The 16720-nt window shown below is 43.9% G+C and overlaps 1 protein-coding gene across 3 annotated transcripts in view; it reads right to left on the reverse strand.

Annotated features, from left to right (window-relative positions):
- Window positions 1–16720, reverse strand: part of LDLRAD2 (low density lipoprotein receptor class A domain containing 2) — a 45975-nt gene that overhangs the window by 28245 nt on the left and 1010 nt on the right. The window contains exon 2 of one of the 3 annotated variants that reach the window (XM_075190666.1): window positions 16427–16448. The exons of the other annotated variants lie outside the window; for them this stretch is intronic. The gene's annotated coding sequence lies outside the window, so the exon portion shown is untranslated. The remainder of the gene's footprint in view (window positions 1–16426; window positions 16449–16720) is intronic. 3 annotated transcript variants of the gene reach the window in all.

Raw genomic sequence — 16720 nt, forward strand, 5'->3', positions numbered from 1 at the left:
AGCTTCAGATAAATCCACGGGCAGGGGGAAGGGGCTATGGATCACCACCGTCGCCCTCCCCTCCACCAGCTGATGGGATGCTCCGTCTCCTCCCCTCCACTCACTGACTGTAGGGCGTGACATCATCATCACGGCCCGACAGTGTCAGTGAGTGGAGGGGAGGAGACGGAGCAGAGAGGAGCAGCTTTATAGAGGCAAGCTAAGGTAAGGAAAGATGGGGGGGTGGCGTGGATTTTGAAAGTTTGCCTGTGAGGGGGGGGGGGCGGATTTTGAAAGTGTGCCTAGGGCGCCAAGGACCCTAGCACCGGCCCTGCCTGCGCCAAACAAGTTTGATGGAGACCCTAAGAAATGTCAGGGATTTCTCAATCAATGCGCAATCCAGTTCAAGCTCTCCCCAGGAAACTTTTCACCTGAAGATTAGGTACATGATCTCCTTGCTCTCTTGCAAGGCTCTGGGTATCCCCTCTATGGGAGTGCAATGATGCTGCAGATTCCACTGAATTTATTGAGGCCTTTAAGAAGATCTTAGAAGAGCCCGGCAGAGATTCTTTAGTCGCCTCCAGTTAGCTGAAGCTACGACAATATTACATGCGAGTCAATAAGCGGTGCAATTCCGCACACTCACCTCTGGAATCCAGTGGAATGACAAAGCCTTAGTGGCGGCCTTCTGGCAAGACCTGACAGACCACATTAAGGATGAACTGGCTTCCAGGGAACTTCCTTGAGGAATTAATCTCCCTCTGCATCAAGGTTGACATCATCAATACGATTTTAATGGCCAGGAATACGTATGGCAGCAAAAGGGTATTGCTTAACCTACCCAGTATGTGAAAGAACTTCCCCAAAACCTGATTAAAGGGCCCCGTTGCCCTATGCAACATCAAGGCAAGTACTATAGCAAAGGAGCTTCTCCTACTTTATATAGGTTGGGGATTGCAAAACAAATTCTAACAGACCAAGATACCCTTTTTATGTCGAAATTGATAAAGGAGTGGAGTCAGCTACTTGGCGTAAAAGCTCTCGACACATCAGTCTATCACCCAAAAACGGATGGGCTGGTGGAGCGCTTTAACAGTACTCTAAAACAAATGATTAAGAGGACGGTTGCACAAGAGAAGGATTGGGATACACTACTCCGGTGGTTCCCAAAGTGTGCGCCACGGCTCCCAGGGGTGCCGCGGGCCAGACATAGCACAAAAAAAAAAACACAGAATATCGACGTCAGTAACAAGCTGCGGGGAGAGGAGGCTGCTGGGTCCCGGCGCCCGGTGGATTGGGAAGTTTGTGTTTTTTGTTTTTTTCTATGTCTGGCCCGTGGCAGCGGAGAGTGACAGCGTGAGAGGGGCAGTGGAGGGGGACACAGCGTGAGAGGGGCAGTGGAGGGGGACACAGCGTGAGAGGGGCAGTGGAGGGGGACACAGCGTGAGAGGGGCAGTGGAGGGGGACACAGCGTGAGAGGGGCAGTGGAGGGGGACACAGCGTGAGAGGGGCAGTGGAGGGGGACACAGCGTGAGAGGGGCAGTGGAGGGGGACAGCGTGACAGAGGGGGCAGTGTGTCTGGATGCAGAGGGGGCAGAGTGTCTGAGGGCAGAGTGTCTGGATGCAGAGGGGGCATTTTTGCATACAACTAAATAATTATTTCTGTCCTGACCTAAATACTTATTACAATTTTTTGACCCAACTACTTCTAAAACAGGACTGCTCAATAATTATTTTGGAGGGGTGCCTTGAAAAAATTTGGAGACTCTAAGGGTGCTGTGAACTGCAAAAGTTTGGGAACTACTGCACTACTCCCTTTTCTACTGTTCGCAGTAAGGGAAGTACCACAAGCCTCAACAGGGTTTATCCCGTTTGCACTATTGTATGGACGACAACCTAGGGGCATTTTGGACCTCATTAAGGAAGGTTGGGAGCAAAAACCCAAAGAGCCAAATGTGGTTCAGTTTGTTGCCCAACTGTATAAAAGGTTGAGACAAATAGGACCTCTAGTGAAAGAACATTTAAAGGATGCCCAAGAGTGTCAAAGAAGGCATTATGACACTCGGGCAGTAGTTTGTTCCTTCAGCCCAGGCGACAAAGTTTTGATTCTTGTTTCCACCCAGGAATGCAAGATTGTTGCACACTGGCAAGGACATTAAGAAGTCAGAGGCGGTTGGCCCAGTAAACTATAATGTCCGCCAGTTGGGTAGAAGACGAGGTGAACAGATTTACCATGTCAATTTACTAAAACTTTGGCATGAGGATAATCCTGGACCTTCATTGCTAGCTGTTAAAACAGAGGCCTGTGAGGTACCCATTGAGGCTTTCCTGACGCCACTTCAAAAGCAACAAGTGGCTAAAATGGTGGCTCGAAACAGGGATGCCCTTTCTCCCATCTCTGGGCATACCGCTCTTGTAGAGCATGATATAATCACCCCCTCAGGGGTGGCAGTTAAACAACGGCCCTACCGTATACCCGAGGCCAGACAAGCTGTAGTGAAGACAGAAGTGGAAAACTTGCTTCAACTGGGCGTTGTAGAAGAATCCACCAGCGAGTGGAATAGTCCGATAGTGTTGGTCCCGAAGTCCAATGGGACGATATGTTTTTGCAACGACTTTATACAGTTAAATAAGGTCTCCCAATTTACCAATTCATCTCTTCATGGCATAGGATGCTTGTCAGAGAATTGAGCCGGGAGTATGTATTTGTCCACATAAGACCTCACTAAGGGTTATTGGCAAATACCCCCAACAGCTTCTGCCAAGCAAAAAAATGCGTTTTCTACCCCTGAAGGCTTATTTCAGTACAAATTTTTGCCTTTTGGGCTGCATGGGGAACCTGCCACATTCCAGAGGGCTATGGATACACGCTTGAAACCCCATAGAGCATATGCCACTGCGTATTTGGAGGACAGTTATCTATACTCGCGAATAGTAATAGTGTTGGAGTCTTTGAAGGCACATGGCCTTACGGCCAATCCGGAGAAATATGCATTAGCCATGCCAGAGGCATAATACTTGGGATATATAGTTGGACGTGGGAAGGTCAAACCCCAGATTGACAAGGTAGAGTCCATAAAGAATTGTCCCAAGCCAGAGAGGAAAACCCAGTTGATGACATTTCTGGGATTGGTAGGATACTGCAGTTGATTTATAGAGAGCTTTGCTACACCACTGAAAGAGCTTCTCAAGACAGGTAAAGCCTGTCGCGAAAAGCTAAGCCGGTCTGAGGCAGCAGAAGCTACTTGGGAAGACCTACGGATGGCTTTGTATACAGCAGCAGTATTACAAGCACCCGATTTCACTAAGAAATGTTATCTGCAAACCGGTGCCCCAGGAAAAAAAGTAGAAGAGGGAAAACCCATCCTGTATCTAAGTCGCAAACTCTTACCAAGAGAAAATAAATATGCGACTGCTTAACAGGAGTGCCTCACCATCAAATGGACTGTGGAAGCCCTTCAATAATACCTTTTGGCTGCGGAGTTCACGTTAGTGACAGACCATGCTCCATTAAAATGGATTCAGGTAAATAAGGACATCAATGCCAGAGTGACCCAGTGGTTGTTGGCATTGCAGCCCTTTAATTTCAGTATAGAGCATAGGCCAGGAGCTTTGCATAAAAATGTGGATGCTCTCTCCCATGAACATGTGCTCCCCACTGTATCTGCTTCACTGGGGTTGATGAAGCCAAAGAGACAGGTGTATGACAAAGAGAGCAGTTTTGCACTCCCCACTTTGTGTAGCTGGACGAAGCTGAGAGGGGTATGTGGCAATTAGGATACTTTGCCATCTGGAGGAAAAAAAAAAAAAAAGAGTGAAGGTTTCCCTGGGAAACCACAGCCTAAAGGTGCAGAAAGGGTTAAATCTGCACACACAGCACAGGAGACCAAGTGGAGCACCTGGGTCTAAGCCAGTGGTTCCCAAACTGTGCGCCTAGGCTCCCTGGGGTGCCTTGGAGATCTCACAGGGGTGCCTCGGCCAGGGCCAGTGGTAAGCAAGTCGGGGGACTACTTGGTAATTATTTTGGCTTAGGGGTGCCTTGAAAAAACTTTGGCGACCCTAAGGGTGCCTTGAACTGAAAAAGTTTGGAATCCACTGGTCTAAACAATCAAGGAATCAGCTAGAGCAGTGCTGGGGAGGAGGCATAAATAGCTAACTTGTGTTGTGGGTGAGAGACTGGTGCCAACACGTGGCCAGTGACCAGTTAGGGACCTAACTGTGATGGCCAGCGTTTAGAGCTACAGGACTGTGTTTATTTCTGTGACTATGTTTGATTTTATTGATGAAGACACTGCTAAGACTGTGTATCCATCCTGAAAAGTAAACAAACGTCAAAGTGGTTCAGCAGAAACCTGTGTGAGGAGCCATCTGTTTGCACGCTTTTCACCCTATCTAAACTTGACGGGTGATGGCTGTCACATAGGATTCATTGAAAAACAATAATAAGTTGGTCCATGACACATTTGCCTAGGTCAGCAATTTAGATACATGTACTTTTCTATAATACAGAACTATTTAATGTAAACTAATTTTTGTTATTTAACGAGCCTCTGTATTTCTTTTAGAATTTTAGAGAAGATATTTGCACATTTCAATATCAAACTATAGGCCTGCACAAAAAAAAAAAAAAAAAAATAGATTATAAAACAAGATCCACATCTATGGAACAAATGAACACATCATCTTTGCTTACAAATAAAAAGAAGGAAATATGACTTAAGAAACAATAAGTTTAAACTATTGTATAAAGTGTTAAGGAGGTAAAATTAAACAGCCATAGTGCAAAACCTAGGAACTGTTGACATCTAAAACAATGAATACCTTTGCGTAAAGGATACAATCGCATGTGAATCTAGGGGCATTGAATACATGTTAAAACATACATGTTGCAGCTTACAGTAAGTTGAAAAAGAATTACAAATAAGACTCACGGTACATGTTGTAATATAAGAAATGGTTTATCCATCACATCACTTTGCTACACATCATAGTAGAGATCAATCGCAAATAATTTTTTAAATGGAGAAATGCACTTTTAAAAGAATTTGAAAAGGGAGGGCAACATTGTTTCTCTAATGAATAAAGAGGAAGTAGAATGGATATTGTGCTTCAAACTCTCACACTTTTAGGATTGTAAATTGATCTAGAGTCGAGTCCTGTTTTTACACTACAACGTTATTGTGGTTGGATCACGTCTAAATAACGTATTGCAATATATTTAAATTATCAGCACAGTGCCAATTTATATTGTTGCAAATGTACTGATTCTTGATGCTGTGTTAGAAATGTACTTATTGTGTTATATTTCTGAGGTATGGTTTTGTAACTTCTGGTAGGAGAGGATGTTATGATTGGATTTGTATAACTTTTCTAAAGAGAGTCCCTCATGTTAATTAGACCTTTTCATCTTAGTGGCCAACATGTCTGTTAAGCCTATATACACAGCAGGGGGCGGAGGCTGCTGCCTCTGTCTGTGTGGCTTACTATTCTGCATCTCAGATTCTGTCCGAATAATACACACAGAAGATTTTGGGAAATGGCAGATTGGGGTAAATTTTGTTAACTTTGCATTGCATTTAAATCCATGTTTTGGGGAAACAAATTGCATCCCGATACTAAAAATAACTCAAGCAAGCAAAGAGTTCAGGGGGCTGGCTTACCCCCCTGCTAAGCTGTGTCCAAAACTGTATAAAACAGCACTGGTTTGTACTGAAATGTATCATTATTGTACCAACTATACTTCAGTAAAGATCGCTAGTACCAGACTGGCGTGTGGACTGTCCTTATCGAGACACTTGAGCGAATAAACATCACTTGCTTCAAGATCCTGCTTTGACAACTTCTTCGCTGTATTTCCTGTGACCTACAGATTAGACCCAAATCTAATCTGTTTCCGTCTGTTCTGAGGTTTGGACCCAGCTTTCCAGCACCACCGCTTTGCCTGCTACCCAGCAGCTCGGGTCAGTGTGATAGGCCAGGGATTCCATCCACAGCAACCCTGATCCAAGGGCAAGAGGTCAGGGGTAAAAGCCCAGGTGTAACAGCAAGGGGGTACACTAGCAGCGACAGTTACCCAAAAGGACGCAGTTCTGGATGCTGCTAAGGAGTCCAGTGGTGGCGGCAGCTTAAGCCCCTCCTATGGTGGTTTTATGGGGTGCATTTGCGATGAAGAAAGGAAACGGTGGCAAAGTAAGCCCAGCCCATTCCCAGCAACAACCGACAGGGTGGCATAGGCGGTCCATCCTGTCACAGATTTCATTACAAAAGTAATTTATTGTATGAGAGAGAGTTCCCTCTTTTAAATCAGGGAACCCCAAGCTTTCTAAAAGTAACAGGCTGTGCACTTGCATGTACATGCTGTGATGCAAACGTGTGTACATGCAAACTTAACGCCGGAAAGGTTCCTTTTCTTTGGCATTATAAGTAAACCAACATATAGTGGAAAGTTATCGTTGTGCTTTCTTAACCACTTAAATGCAGAAGATGAGTGGTACTCGTACTTTGATGGCGTCATATAGAGAACGAGTCCCACTCGTCTTCAGCACGCAAGGGCTTCAAAAAAGGATTTATATACTTATGATAAATCTGTTTCTGATTCCTTCTGGAGGACACTGCTACCATGGGGGGTTGAGTGAGGGGGAGTAGGAGTTGGCACTTAAATAGTTAATTCTGAGCTGCCAACAGACTTTTCCCCCTGCCAACCCTGAGTCCTCAGTTTCATTATAAAGCCCCAAAGAAGATAGGGCCAATGAACCAAGAACAGACAGAAGAGCAGAAGGGAGGGAACGCAGTGTTCCCCAGAAGGAATCAGAGAAACAGATTTATCGTAAGTATATAAATCCTTTTTTCTCTTTCATCCATCTGGGGGACACTGCTACCATGGGGACTTTCTAAAGCAGCCCCCTTGAAGGGAGAGACCGCTCTGATAGCCCGGCACGTAGAGCACTACGGCCAAACTGGCGCCTGCCGACGCAAAGACATTGAATGCCCAAGATGCCCCAACAGAACGGGTAGAATAGGCAACAATACGCTCTGGCACAGGACGGTTAGCACTGATATAAGCCTACTTAATAGTCAAAGTCAGCCATCTAGCAATAGACTGCTTAGAAGCTGGCCAACCACGTCTTGAAAATCAAACAAGACAAATAAGGCATCTGTACAGCGAATCTTAGAAGTCCTCTTGACATAGATTCGTAAGGCCCTGACCACATCCAAATATTTCATAGTTCCTTTTCCAGGCCCCTGAGGATCTCCTGTGAACATCGGAACTACCATTTCCTGGTTTACATGAAAACCAGAAACTACCTTAGGTAGAAATGATGTAATCGTTCCGAGAACTGGTCTGTCATCATAAAACACCAGATAAGGTTCTCTACAAGACAATGCCCCCAGCTCGGACAACCTCCGGGCTGAGGCAATAGCAAGAAGGAAAACCACCTTTCATATTAAGAACCGTAAGTCTGCAGACTGTAACAGTTCAAATGGAAGCTCCTGCAACATATTGAGGACCAAATTAAGATCCCAAGGAGCCGTGTGCGTAACGTCTGTAAAAACAAAACACAGAAAGACAACCCTTGTATTATTAGAGATCCAAAGCAAATACCTTCATCCAGGCCATACTGGAGAAACACAAAAAACCTAGCAAGATGAACGAATCTGAATTGCAGGCCTTGGGCCCGATTCATTAAGGAGCTTAACTTAAGAAACTGCAAATTAGTATTCTGTTTTGCACACAAGTTAAATACTGTTTTTTTCATGTAGCGCACAAATACTTGATAGCTTATTTGTACACGGAAATTTAAAGTTGATATTTGTGTGCTACATGAAAAAACAGGCAGTATTTAACTTATGTGCAAAACAGAATACTAATTTGCACCCCTTGCATTGTAACATGGTTTTGTCCAGGAAACTGAAATAAGAAGTTTCTCAAGTTAAGATCCTTAATGAATTATGCCCCTTGTTCTTACACCATTTAATGTATGTAAGCCAGATACGGTGATATATTTGAGCCAAAACTGGCCTCCTAGCCTTAATAAGGGTATCTACTACCCATGAGAAGAACCCTCTAGATTTCCAAAGCCTGGCTTCAAAAACCATGCTGTTAAATTCAGCCAGGTCAAATCCTGATGCAGGAATGGTCCCTGAGGCAGCAGGTCCCGCAAAGAGGTAAACGAAGACCTGGATCTTCCGCCATTAGAAGAATCTCTGGATACCAGACCCTCCGCGGCTAAGCTGGAGCCAACAGAATGACTGGCCGGCCTCCCTGCTTCACTCTCCGAAGGACCCGGGGAATCATGGAAATGGGAGGAAACAGGTAACCTAACCTGACGTTCAATGGCATTGTCAGACTGAAGATAAAGAAAATCCTTGCAGGACTAGCTGTGCTCCCTGCAATGCTTTCAACATGGCTTTTAGTTCCAGAACAACATTTATGGGGAGAGAGGTCTCTTGGACGGACCAGCGCTCCTGCAGTCTCAGATGAAGAGCAACCGTTCCCCACCCCGGAAGGCTGGCGTCTGTGGATACCAAGATCCAAGGCCAGGGGGCAAAGGACCTGCCAACTAGGAAGTGGCTAAGGACAATCCACCTTCTGAGAGACTGTTCGCTTCCGGCAACAAGAAAATCAGCTGACAATCTAACTTCTGATTGCATCCTGTCCATTTCTTCAGATGGTCCCATTGAAAACACTGAGTGAATTCACCCATAAGGGAGAGTCTTGAACCCCGACATCAATTTCCCTAGTAGACGCATGCCCAGGAGGACCAACGGCCTCCAGCAAGACAGAACTCGGTTTGTCAAAACTTGCAGGGACTTTATCTTGTCCTCTGGAAGACAGCTGGTGCCCATTATTAGCCCCAGAAAAGGCATCCTTTGACAAGGACTTAACTATGACTTCAGGCGGTTCAAAAGTCAGCCATGACAAATTTTCCAGTTAGCCAATAAGGTTACTAGACAAAATCTCTCTCCTACCCCGGAGGTTGCGTTACTGCAACATTACACCCCCGCAGTTTCAATCACAAGCTAAATATGTCTTTAGTCATATTCTGATTGCCGCAAGAGCCTCCTTAAGTCACCACAGATACCCTTGATATTGAAAGTAGTGGCCAAGGTGCAATTCAGCTTTGAAATGGAGACAGAGGGGATGCCCTATTCCACTGCCACCTCGTCCCCGATAATGAAGTGGTTCAGCTGGCATGTGTATGTTACGGACGGAGAGGGAGCGCGTCCAAATCGAATAGACTCTGATTTACTACCTGCATCTCCTACACTTAGCGAAGTTCCCCAAGGTTCCTATTAGTAGTTCCCTGGTGACCATTCGACCAGCGTAAATTTCACAAATTGGAAGGGAACCTATTGGGTTCCCTCCCTCATGTGTTCAATATGGTTTAACAGCAGAATTGTTTAATGTGTCCCCCCCCGCTATGTACCCCTTCAACCCTTCCCCCCTTTGATTTTTGTGTCCATTCCTTACCCCACATCCCTTTCTACTTTCCGTACCCCATAATTTTTGAAAAATTAATAAAAATACTATTGAAGTTAAAGTCAGCCATGCTTTTCGAGAATGCAAATGGTAAATTGAAGATGCTGTTCTAGCAATTGAGCTGAAGCAGCTTTGATCAGTAAGTCGTTCAAATAGGGCACTAACTGCACCCCTCTTGAATGAAGATAAGCCTCCATAATCGCCATGATCTTTGTAACACCCTTGGCGCTGTTGCAAGTCCAAATGGAAAAGCCCTGAACTGGTAGTGGGCACATTCCTCTTGCGATGCACTTTCCAGATTGAAACATGGAGGTAGGCGTCCTTGATATCTATAGACGCCATAAACTGACCTGCCTCCAGTCCGTTGATGACCGATCTCAGGGATTCCATTCGGAAAGAAACTACCCGCAGGTGAAGAATTGCTTGAGGTTCAATACTGGCCTGAAAGAACCATCCGGCTTTTGGACCAAAAAGAGGTTGGAGTAGAACCCCCTAGTCTTTTGGTCTTCTGGGACTTCCATGATAACGCCTTGCGAAAGAGAAGCGACGCAATGGAGCATTGCTTGCCCTTTCTGTGGATGCGGGCAAGCTGGTTACAAAAAACCTTAGAGGGGCTGGACACCGATAAATCTATCCTGTAACCTTTTGTCATGATCCCTTGAATCTAACAGTCCTTAGAGGACTCTGCCCCCTGATCTTTTAACAGCAGACATCCCCCCACCCCCGCTAACAGTAGAGGGTGGGCGTCATGCTACTGCTTTTTCATGTAGCACACAAATCCTTTATAGCTTAATTTTTGCAATGAACTTTAAAGTTGATCTAGGACATGCCCTACCCCAAATATAAATCTGTCCCCATTTTAAATTCACCTCCCCTTTGAATACAACATGGTTTTGTCAAGGTGGTTTCTTTTTTTTTTTTTTTGCTTTACTTTCCTTAATAACTCATGATACAAGTGATATTTGCCAACTCTCCCTGAATAGCAGGCAGTCTCCCGGGCTCCTGAGTCTCCTAATCTCCAAGACTGTGGCCCAGATAACAAGTGGGTGTCAGATCCGCCCCATCTAGTACGATGCTTATGTTTAACTTGAGCTATCTCCCCAAAATGATTTTTCAAAAGTTGGTTAGTATGCCATTAGTATATATCTACTGTAGAACAGTCACCCGCATGCTCTATAGCAGCTTAATGATTTTGCCTTTGGCAATAAAACACCTCTTGTATAAATGTTTACGCAGAGGTTTCATCCTTCTTGTAGGTCTTTTTTAGTTTCAGGTTGTGTTTAAACACTTAGGGCCTGATTCATTAGGGAACTTAAATTAAGAAGTTTCTTATTTAAGTCTCCTGGACAAAACCATGTTACAATGCAAGGGGTGCAAATTAGGATTCTGTTTTGCACATAAGTTAAATACTGACCGTTTTTTCATGTAGCACACAAATATCAACTTTAAATGTCAGTGTATAAATAAGCTCTTAAGTATTTGTGTGCTACATGAAAAAACAGTCAGTACAGCCTCAGACTGGCCACCGGTAGGCCCGACGGGGTTGAAGCTCCGCCCCCTCCGCTGTAAGGGCAGAGCTTACGGGGATCACATCTGAACGGAGTTCAGATGGCGGCGGCGAGACCCCTTCCGTCACAAACACTACCGCGCAGGTGTAGAGAGCCGTGTCTGGGCTCTCTGCACCTGCACGGTAGTGTGTTTTTCACTTCAGCAGGGGAGGAGGAGGAGGAGTGTGGTCTTCCTGGTATCACGGCCGCCCAGAGGAGCAGGATGCCGGAGCTTTCAGGTAAGTGCCCATAAATTACAGCGATAACTGATATCAAAGCAATAAGAAAAAATCTGATTTATTGAGGACACGGGGCTCTCCATAACAAATAGGCCCCTTATTTCTAAGTTACTGTGGTTATACACCGGTCTGTGTTTCCTTTCTGTTGCCAAATCTTCTAAATAGAAAACTTGAACTTAAAAGCTAATATAACATTGTGGAAATGACAAAATGAAAATGCAATTCCAGAATCTCTGCCTCCCGGCCAGCTCCTCCACACATTGGCTGTATATGGAGAACCCGGCAGCTCCTCCACACATTGGCTGTATATGAAGAACCCGGCAGCTCCTCCACACATTGGCTGTATATGGAGAACCCGGCAGCTCCTCCACACATTGGCTGTATATGGAGAACACGGCAGCTCCTCCACACATTGGCTGTATATGGAGAACCCGGCAGCTCCTCCACACATTGGCTGTATATGGAGAACGTCAGTCAGTGTTTGTCATCATTAAAAAAAAATCCTTTCACTGTTTCATTTTGGAATGTAGATGGCAAGTTTCAGTGTAGTAAATACAGCAATCCCATTTATCCTGACACACTTTAATTAACTTTTCTCTCTTATGTCTCTTTCATCAATACAGCTATAACAGATTCTGTTGTGATGAGAGAATGGTACAAGCTGAACAAAGTTTATAGGCCTCATTTCCCTGTCACTTATAATGAAACTTGTCCTTCAAAATAATACTGCAGCATAAAATAAAAAAAAATCTACGAAAAATGTAGGGAATGGAAGCTTTTTGTTTAACAGCAGTTTTTACTTGTGTAGCTTAAACACACTAAAGCCTTATAAGATGGATCACAAGTAAAAATAAAAACTTATTTACCATATATATATATATATATATATATATATATATATATATATATATTATATATACACACACACACACACCAGGTGTCCTTGTTCTTTACGTTGTAGCTTTCAACACCCTGTAGCAAATTAAACGCTTTTTTATACCTGTCTTACTAAATTCCCTCCCTTCCCAAAAATACTCCTTTAGTATTACTAATTCAGCGTTACTCAGCTCCCTCCCCATTGACAGACACACAACGAAAAATACAGCTTTCCAGAATATTTTTTATTGATCGATACATATTTTATCTATAGTTTTTTTGTACATGATACATGTGAAACACTAATTTGCGATGTCCATTTTGTTCTTTAAGGACCACATTATAGTGCTACAAGTTGCCCTCCATGGGCTAACCACACCACCTTGACTGGCCACACCCACTCTTAGTTGGCCACACCCCAATGTAGTGGGCCTCTATCACTGCATTTCCCTGGTGGGCCCTTCATGCCCCAGTCTGACACAGAGTCAGAAGTTAACTTATGTGCAAAACAGAAAACTAATTTTCACCCCTTGTATTGTAACATGGTTTTGTCCAGACTTAAATAAGAAACTTCTTAATTTAAGTTCCTTAATGAATCAGGTCCTAAGTGTTTAAACACAGCCTGCGGGGTCCACACATTGGCGCTATAAATTAACCTTCATGTAAGTCACGTTGATGTGAAACTGCCGAAGTCCTGTGTTCAGAATCACTGCCTGTCAACATGGCGCTTCCATCTGAGATGTGGACCTTAGGTTGTCAGGTAAGTCTCTTATTTTCTAGTCGTTTGTCTCACGTTTCGGATTTTTTTTTGTAGGAATAAAGCGTGTCGGATTTTTCAGCATCGGTGATAAGATTACCACCGTTCTGAACTACAGCCGTACAGGAACACAATTAGTGTTCAGTTAAGGTCTCACTTGCCTATATGGGCTGCCAAAACTGAGGAGACACCTGGACTCGACCACGTCTATAGACTTAAAGAATCTTCTGTTTGTACTCTTAGGCCAATTTAAGTAGTGTCTATACAATTTTAAGAGCGTTTGCTGTGTGAATAACCACTTACATTGAATATCTGTCTGCGCTTGTGTTCCCTCCCATGTTGAAGTAATGAGGGTCCCTGTTCCCTAAACCCTCATTAAAAGTTAAAGGGACATTCACCAAGTAGAATCCCGAGACAGTTCTTGTCCCCCAGATGCAGACAGAGCTTTCTAGCCAATTAGGTGGTAAAACAAGGACAGTTGGTCTGTATGATGAATAAGATTTTTTCAAATGAAAGGATGAATGTCTTTGGTTCAAAGTCTATGATGTGTTCATATGTACCTGGAGAAGTCTGCTATTCTCATTTGTTATTCTGTTAAGCCACAACCCTAAACAATATCCATCCAAGGCATGTTGGTAATATGGACGTCTGAGACCCAATCAACTACAACTGTTTTTTTGCAGTCCTGTTGTCTTAGGTGGTACCACTATCGTCCCCTCTTATGACTTGTCATCTGTGCACGTCTCTGGGCATGTACACTTCCAGGTGTAATTTATACAGCATCTACCCAGGTTCCACTTTCCTGTGACTAATCTGCATATATCAGTGACATGAGAGCTTTACTTTGTCCCATATAGACCTTTTATTTTGCCCTGTTGGATGACTCATGACCTTCAATGGAGAAGCAGCTTTACGACCGTATTCAACATTGCGCTCCAAAATGGCCTGGCAATTTCAAGCACATGTTCAACACACCCAGGGCTGGATTCATGTTCGGACGCAACATGCTCGCAACTTACGTTTAAAAAACAAACACGGAACTTGAGCATATTTCCAACCGTATTTAAAAACAAGATGATACATTTCCATTTGAATTGGGGTATAAGTACGCTATGCCTAAATGTTACTTGCTGTAAGTTAAGACAGAACAAAGTGCAGAATAAGCATATGCATACGTGCAATACAAAGTCCCATCAGAACGCATAATACTATCACCATTAATAAACATGTTTACATTTTTATATCATTAAATACATAAATCAGGATGTTCTTAATGTGTACTGCACATACAATGCGTTTTTATATTACCTTTTACTTGCATACAAATGTTCTAGTAGCGCACACACACACACACACACGTCGTTTTTAATACAAAGACAGTGCTGTGACATCAACGCTACCAGTCGGCATTTACACCTGCTCTGTAGCAAATGAAACGGCTAAAATACAAACAAAAAAAAACCAACCCACGTAATTTAGAGAAACACAGGACTTGAATCAGCCGCAACTGTGTTGGAACACCTTTACCGGACATTGCCTATGTTCGTACACTACTTCCCACCCTTGATCCACCCTTCAAATCGTAGGCAGTTGTGTCATTTGTTGACATGAATTGCATTCATTGGAGTAATTTCAGTTCTGATGCATACGTAGAGCTATTTCATGCAAGATACAGTACGCATATTGACTTATGACTGAAGATCAATCAGGCCCCAAGTGTCATATGCAGCATATCAACTCCAAAACATCACTGAACCTCGATGCTTGACTGCAGAGGTGTGCTTTTCATTTTGCTTTCTGTAAACATAGTAATGGTGTGCTATAACTTAAGTCTCATTTGTCCACAGGACATACTCACAGAAAGAATTTGGCTGGTTAAAGTGAGTTTTGCCAAACTCCAGTCGACCTTTATTATCTCTCTCAGCAGTGGGACCCTGCTAGATAACCCGCCTTCATTTGAGTTGGCGACGGATGGTGCAAGGTGAAACTGTTGTACCTTGTCTTAATGTCAGCCTGACACTGGCAGTGGATCGAGGCGCTTTTTCAAGCACTCAAATAATCCTGTGCAGCAATCTTCCATCGTGTCTTCTCTTTCCAGGGAGGTTGGCTACAGTGCCATGGGCCTGAAACTTCTTAATAACATTACGTACAATGGAAACAGGAACATCAAGGTCTTTGGGTATTTGTAGCCTTGAGATTGTAGCCAAGCTTGGACAATCTTCTGGCCGACCTTCTTAGAGAATTCTCTTTTTTTTTTTTTGTTCATCCAAAGCTCATTGCAGTACACAATGACACAAAATAGGAGTACGAGTTATTTTCTCTATTAAAAGTTTGGTTAATGAGTTATATTTTATACAGCAGCCACCAGCTACTCACAACAGGCGAGTTCAGTTCCAAAGTGAAGGAGAATCAGCTGCCTGAAATCAAATTATTACAAACTACCGTATTTTTTGCTCCATAAGACGCACTTTTTCCCCCCCAAAAAGTGGGGGGGAAAGTGTGTGCGTCTTATGGAGCGAATACTGCAAAAAAGGGGACCTTAATTATGCCGCTGAGACCCAAGCTGGACGAGCGCATGCAGGAGAGGCTCTCACTCTACAGAGAGAATATATCGATCTCCCCTGGAGCTTCTGCGGTTGCAGCCAACGCCAGACAGGCGTGATAGAGTGGGGTCACAGCTGTCCCTAAGATCGCAGCACCTGGCAACACAGGGAGGGCTCTGGGGCTTAGCGCATATACCACCGCACTGACAGCCAGTGGTCTGGGACCGGGAGGACTGGGCTGTGGGAAGACGTGCTGGGTAGGCGGCGGACCTGTGCCCCCCATGGAGAACCCCCCGCTTCCCTGGACGGATCCCCGGACTAAGGAGAGATCCCGCGAAACGGCAAAACCGGAAGTCGCAGTAACAGCAGACGCTCCTTCACTTCCGGCTCCTACAATCCAATTGGATAGTTCCTGGGTGGCTCCAGCGGGTGGCGCTGACGCTTCAGCGAGTCCTCTCAGCTCTCCCCGAGTGCTTGTCTGCAACCCTGCGCTTTGTGGAGTCTGCCAGAAAAACAGCAGGCTGGCTGTCTCGTCGGGAGTTGGGCGAGTCACAGTGCCCCTATTATATTATCAGAGAGCTCTCTCCAATGAGCATCAACGCTGTGCCACACTTTAATAAGCTTGTCTGAGGTACTATTAATGCTGGGTGCAGGGGGCACAATTCATTAAAAACCCATACATATGATGTTGCACTTTGAATATTTTTTTCCTGTTTTCCCCCCTCTAAAAACTAGGTGCGTCTTATGGAGCGAAAAATACGGTACTTACAAACTCAAAAAAGGTGCCAATAACTTTGTCCAGCCCATGTAAGGCTTTATTTGGAGAATAAATCACAAATCAGTATATTTTTATGCTTTGTGCATTTTATGCTACTGCCAACCAAATAAATACTTATGTGGATACAACCATTTTGTAATTTCAACAATTTTCTGGAAGAACGTGTGCAATATTTGGAAAAAACTTACTGTACCAATATTTTTTTTACTACAAATGTATTACTCACCTAACAGCAGTTTCTGGATCAACTGGGTTTGATAAACAGAATAATCAAAAAGTTAATTTCCCTCCCAAAACAATGTAACCCTATCATATAAGATGCAAGTACCATTAATTTCCACAATTAAATTTTCAGAAATGAACCAAGGACATCAAATACATTGTGTTTTGTTAAAATGAAATTCCTTTGCTTCCCACCATCAACAATACCATAGAGATCTTCATAGAATGCAAGTTAATATTTCATTCATCCAGTCCTATAGAACATTCAATATAATCAGCTCATTCTAGCACATGGACT

This window comes from Mixophyes fleayi, chromosome 11, assembly GCF_038048845.1.
Source record: "Mixophyes fleayi isolate aMixFle1 chromosome 11, aMixFle1.hap1, whole genome shotgun sequence".
Classification (NCBI taxonomy): Eukaryota; Metazoa; Chordata; class Amphibia; order Anura; family Limnodynastidae; genus Mixophyes; species Mixophyes fleayi.